A 6,597-nucleotide genomic window follows, 5' to 3' on the forward strand; every position below is an offset into this window, starting at 1 on the left:
GCCCAGGCCCCTGGCTCCGCCCCCTGGCCCCTGGGGGCGGGGCCGGGGGGGCCCGGTGGCGGGAGGCCCCGCCCACATCTCCCTCCTGGTCCAATCCCCTGGCCCGAGGGCGGGCACCAGCATCTACAAACTCTCGTGAGAATTGGAGTGGAGGGGCGGTGACGCCAGCCAAGAGGCGGGGCTTCAGAAGGCTCATGACCACGTGATGGTCACGTGCGCCTCCGCAGCCTTGACCTCATTTGCATGTGTAGGGGCGGAGCCAATAGTAGGCACTGCAGGGATGGTGGCCCCGCCCACCTTCCAGAGCCAATAGAAAAGCCAGCCGTGAAGCGATTCCCTGGCCTGCCATTGGAAAGGAGGACTTGACCTATGAGAATTTGGACAGAGGAGGATGCCCTTGATTGATTGACACCTCTGGGTGACCTGGCTGGAGAGGGTCTTCTGGCTCCCTAGTTCTTTCCTAGACGGTCAGTATCACACCTTTCCTTGAGAATTATGGTTCTTCCATTCCATCCAACTGTGTGTTGGATGGGGCCTCAGTCAAGTGCATACATTGGTAAAAGTTCCTGACTAGCCTAAGACTTTGCTTTTCCCCAGATTTCTTTCAATTATGAAGATGCAGTCTACTATTTCTCACCATAAGTGAACGCATGGCACACATTGGTACTTTTAAAATGACTTCTGTCTTTGTCCGCTGAGTGCAACCTGAAGGAGGCAGGGAAGTTGGAGTAGGCATGTGGTTAAGTGCGCCATTTTGAACCTAGGCCTTTCCTGTTCCTCGATGATCTAGCTTCCAAATACCCTGCCCAGCCCTTGGAGAAGCTCTGGTAACACCTGGCCCTCGGTGCCCAGAATCCCATGACCTTCACCTACGTGCTCTATTACTATTCACATCCCAAAGTTTAGGCCAGTGACGACAAATAAGACAAGCAACAAACGCTTAAATTAATTCTAACATGGTGCCCAAAGCTATGCAAACCGGAACTGCTGACTCACAGTTGGCTTTTCACTGTGAGAATGAGAAAACAAAACACAGCTGATGCATCCTTTGCTCTAGGGAACAAGGGCCTGGTCATCCATCGGAGACCCTGAAAGCCCTTCCTCTAGCTCCCTAGGAGAAGGGGTAGAGGAGACCTGTGTTAACATTTTGTAATAACTAAGAACCATCACTCCGTTCTTACCATTACCATTTCCTTTATATGAGTACCATTTAGCTATCCCTTAATCCATCAAAAACTCAAGACATCATCAATACCCAACATCTCAAAACACTTCAACATCAATATTCCATCAATGATGCTTAAGGTTGCAATCAATAGGAGCCAGAGCAATGGCGCACGATAAGGCATTTGCCTTGAAGGCGCTAACCTAGGACAGACGGCAGTTTGATCCCCCAGCGTCCCATATGGTCCCCCAAGCCCGGAGCGATTGCTGAGCACACAGCCAGGAGTAACCCCTGAGCGTCACAGGGTGTGGCCCAAAAACAAACAAAGTAAAAAAATTAAAGAATGCAATCAATAGCTTGGATTTGAGCAAAACTGTTCTTTACACCATCAAATGTAGTAACATGACCCAGTGAGTTCAGCCTGGCATTTTTAAAGTCTCTGTGAAGGGCAAAACAAAGATGGTCACTGAACATCAAGAAATGGACAATAGACCTTTTTATTGAGCAAGTCACAGCATAGACAATTCAGCTTCTCAATCAACTTGAGCATGTGCACAGTGACAGATACTTCGGATTCAAAAGTAAAACTGGGGGCCGGAGAGATAGCATGGAGGTAAGGCATTTGCCTTTCATGCAGGAGGTCATCGCTTCGAATCCCGGCGCCCCATATGGTCCCCCGTGCCTGCCAGGAGCAATTTCTGAGCCTGGAGCCAGGAATAACCCCTGAGCACTGCCGGGTGTGACCCAAAAAACACACAAAAAAAAAAAAAAAAAGTAAAACTGCTGCTATAATCAGCAGCATCATTTGAGTCCAAGAGTAATCTGGGTGGTCAAAGCACAAAGAAATATCTTAAACTGTCCCAGAGCTTGATTCAGCTATCCATAAACCCCTTTGTAAACACTTAGAAAAGGGGGAAACCATCCAGATCCTGAGGACTCCAGCTCCCAAATGAAAGTGCCTTTGCTCAGAACTCTTTAGAGAGTCTCTTCATTGGGCTGGCCCCACACCTGCACCAGAACATTGACCTGTTGAGCAGATGAAGCCAAACTCTGCTTCTTTCTCCAATACACATAACTAGCCCATGGATGTGAGTAGTCTTGACTAACCAACACACAAAAAGATAATAATGGGCCCAGAGAGATAGCACAGCGGCGTTTGCCTTGCAAGCAGCTGATCCAGGACCAAAGGTTGTTGGTTCGAATCCTGGTGTCCCATATGGTCCCCCATGCCTGTCAGGAGCTATTTCTGAGCAGACAGCCAGGAGTAACCCCTGAACACCGCCGGGTGTGGCCCAAAAACCAAAAAAAAAAAAAAAAGATAATAATACATGCCCATCTATATAAATTAATTACTGATAAGAACGTAAAACTACTGTAGAACAGGATATGGTTATTCTTTGTGAATAACTCACATATGACCTAGTTTTTCTTGACCATGATTAATATATGTGTTCTTTGGGCACTATGTGCCGAGGAGATGGTGCTGAACAGAAAGCAAAGCAGACAGAACTTCCTTGATTTTAACTTCCAATGTGGAAATAACATCTTTAGTGAAATAACAACTGCACAATGAAAGTTTAATTGTAGGTGGGGGTAAAGGTTTCTAAAAGAAGCTCTCCAAGGTTCTAGACTTATTTGTCCATAGTGGCAGCCTTGAGAGACAAGTGGCCAGACAAAAGTAGTATGTAGTATAGAAGAAATCAGCCAGAAGAATAGTCTCTGCAAAGAGTTGTACTGGAGGAATATTTGTGGCTGAAAGGATAAGGAAAACAAAATGACTGGCATACAGAACACAGGCAATGAATCTTTGAAGGGATGACCAGGGACTATGTCATAACACTATTTTAAAAAAAATTTTTTTTTTTTTTTGGTTTTTGTGTCACACCCAGCAGCGCTCGGATTATTCCTAGCTCCACACTTAGAAATCGCTCCTGACAAGCTCAGGTGACTATATGGGATGCCGGGATTTGAACCAATGACCTTCTGCATGAAAGGCAAATGCCTTACCTCCATGCTATCTCTCTGGCTCCTATTTGAAACTTTTTAAGGCTGATGAGAAGCTAATGAATTAATTTCAGTGTGTGTTGATAGAATCAAATGTATTTTTGAAAAGCATGGAGCAGAAGATAGTACAGATGCTAGCATGATTGCTTTGCACATATTGACTGAATTTGATGCTGGTACCATATATGGTCTCCCCTGCCATGCCAGGGTGAGCCCTATGCACACAGTGAGGAAGAAAGAAAGAAGGAAAGGAAAGAAGGTAGGAAGGAAGGAAGGAAGGAAGGAAGGAAGGAAGGAAGGGAGGGAGGGAGGGAGGGAGGGAGGGAGGGAGGGAGGGAGGGAGGGAGGGAGGGAGGGAGGGAGGGAGGGAGGAAGAAGATATCCCCTGTACTTCAGGCTAAAACTAAAACAGGAAATGTCAGCTCTGGAAAGGTAAAAAAAAATACACCATGACCATATCCCCACACAGAAGCCAGAGCACATCTACGTCCACTCACAGAGAGAGTGACCCCTTGCAGCAGACAAGGGCTCCAAGGGAGCTGACGACAGATTGGGCAAGGCATCCCAGAAGAAGGGATGTTGGACAGACTTGTGCAGTGGTAAAGCCTTGATCGGCAACCAGAGGAGAGACCTACAGGTGATTTTTTCCCTGGCAAGTCAATCCCTCACGTGGAAGCTGGCTTCAAGGTCCGCAAGAGTATTGTGGAGGCAATCTGCTTGTGCCACTGGAAATTTGCCCTAGCTATGACATCATCAAGGTCATTATCTATCTACTGCAGACACCATGGACAAGCAAATAAATCTCCGGGTGAGGCCCACTTGAAACTAGAGGCATCTTCAAAGATGCAATACCACTGACAAGCAAGTGGAACTACAAATGGGATAAACAAATAGGACTACATTAAATTATGAAGCTCCTGAACCTCAACGGAAACCATGACCAGAATAGGAATACAGCACACAGACTGGGATAAATTATTTATCACTCATCTGATAAAGGATTAATATCCAAAATATATAAAACATTGGTAGAACTGTACAGGAAAAAAAAATCCAACCCTATCCAAAAAATGGGGAAATGATAGGGCTGGAGTGATAGCACAGTAATAGGGCGTTGCCTTGCATGCAGCTGACCTGGGATGGACCTGACTTGATTCCCAGCATCCCATATGGTCCCCAAAGCCTGCCAGGAGCAATTTCTGAGTACAGAGCCAGGAGTGGATTAATCCCTAAGCGGCTGCTAGGTGTGACCCAAAAACTAAAAAATAAATAAATAAATAAATAAATGGAAAGGAGATGAACAGAAACTTCTTCAAAGAAGAAATATAAATGGCCAAAGGCACATGAAAAAAAAATAATGTTCTACATTGTAATGGCTCCAAAAGCCATGCTTCCATCCAAGGAAAGTGGGTCTGGAGCAAGGGTAACCACAGGAAATAATCAAAAACTGAGTGAAATACACTTAGCCAAGTAGCAATCTGTCTAGTCAAGCCAAGAGAGCTGCCTGCCAGACTGCAGTTTTTATTGAGTACAGAGACTACACCCAGGCAGGAGAGTAAGGACAGAGGCCTATCATGAGCCAGTCCTGCCCAGGTTTGCTTGATACATGCAAAGTAGGAAAATCTTTGTTTTGGATAAAACCGAAATTGTAAATTGTAAACCAACACTATATCACTAAGCATCCAGAAACTTCAAATCAAAACAATGAGACATCACTTTACATCAGAGACAACAATCTGGAAACAACCCAAGTGCCCCAGAATAAATGGCTGGTAAAGAAGTTATGGTGCAGATACACAATGAAAAAATGAAGGCATAAATTTGCTACTATGTATATGGATGTGGAGAGTATTCGTTTAGTGAAGTTAGTCTGAGGGAAGGGGACAGACACAATGATTTCTCTCATATGTGAGATACAAAGAAACTTTGAAGGGCAATAACACATCACTAAGCTCAGAACCAGCGGGCCCGGAGAGCACAGCGGCATTTGCCTTGCAAGCAGCCGATTCAGGACCAAAGGTGGTTGGTTCGAATCCCCGTATCCCATATGGTCCCCCGTGCCTGCCAGGAGCTGTTTCTGAGCAGACAGCCAGGAGTAACCCCTGAGCAACGCTGGGTGTGGCCAAAAAAAAAAAAAAAAAAAAAAAAACTAAGCTCAGAACCAGGACTAACCCCTGAGATTAACCCCTGAGGCATGGCTCCACATTCAAGATGGCTCCCACAGGCGAGATGTCCAGAGCAGGCAAGAGCTAGGCTCAGCATCTGCACATCACCCGGGCACCTCTGCATTGGGCACTATCAGTGGGTAATGCTGTGGCTGAGTATTCCTGGGGTTCCTGGTCTTGAGCCCCCTCATGAGCGCCAGCACCAATGGAGTCCACATACCAGAGTGAATGTAACTGCTTTGCTTTCCTTTAGCAACCACCCAGCAAAGCCACTTGGAGCTTCTAGATATAAGGCATGAAACGCTGTTCAAAGGGTCCCATCTGGTCCCCCAAGCCAGGAACAATTTCTGAGCGCACAGCCAGGAGTCACCCCTGAGCATCACCGGGTGTGGCCAAAAAAGAAAAAAAAAAAACAATCAAAGGTCCCTGGTGCTGACCGCAGGTTCCCGAGTGTCCAGCCTGGCCACAATACTGAAGGCAGAGATGCTCTTTGCGACCATCACATGATTTTTTTCAACAAAAGAAGCCCAAGGTGTCTAGGAACGAGCTATAAGCTGGGCCAGGACTGTATCCTACAGTGTGGGTCAGCAACACCGAGTGGTAGCAGTGAGTCCTAGCCAAAACCAGGGTTTCCGGGGGCTGTTTCAACTGGGGTAAAGCAAAAAGCAGGAAGCCCCTAAGATCCTGTGATGGAAAAGGCAAACCTGCAGGGACAAAAAAAAGCCTCCCCAAACATCCCAAATAGCCCCTCATGATACACTCCACATCCTGGGACACTGCCCAGACAATGCCCACAATCCTGGGACACCCCATTACTCCTACACAGCCCCAGCTCCTGCAGTCAGAATGTGCCTCCCTTGCCCTCCCTGTGTGCCCTGATGGGAAGCTCCATAGCCACAGGGATCCAGGGGTGCTCCTGAATGTGGGGAACAAAGTGAGTCTGATCACTGGGAAGGGCCTCCTAGGCTAGGTGCTGCACTGGAGCCGAAGGGCAGGAACCAGGTACTCCACACCCAAGTCCCCATACCCCCACACCAATGCTCCCATATACTTGTGATTCTACATTCTGCCACACCAATGCCCCTCACTGGCATAGCCATACCATAGCTCCACACTCCCACACCCCACAGCTGTGCCACACACCTGCGCATCCATTCCCACACTTCCCTTCCTACACATACACCCATGGCAGGGAGCACCAATCCTGGCTGACAATCTCAGTCTAGAGCAGCATTGCAGGGGACACTGAAGAACTCCCCAGAG

The sequence above is a fragment of the Suncus etruscus genome, chromosome 10, assembly GCF_024139225.1.
Source record: "Suncus etruscus isolate mSunEtr1 chromosome 10, mSunEtr1.pri.cur, whole genome shotgun sequence".
NCBI lineage: Eukaryota > Metazoa > Chordata > Mammalia > Eulipotyphla > Soricidae > Suncus > Suncus etruscus.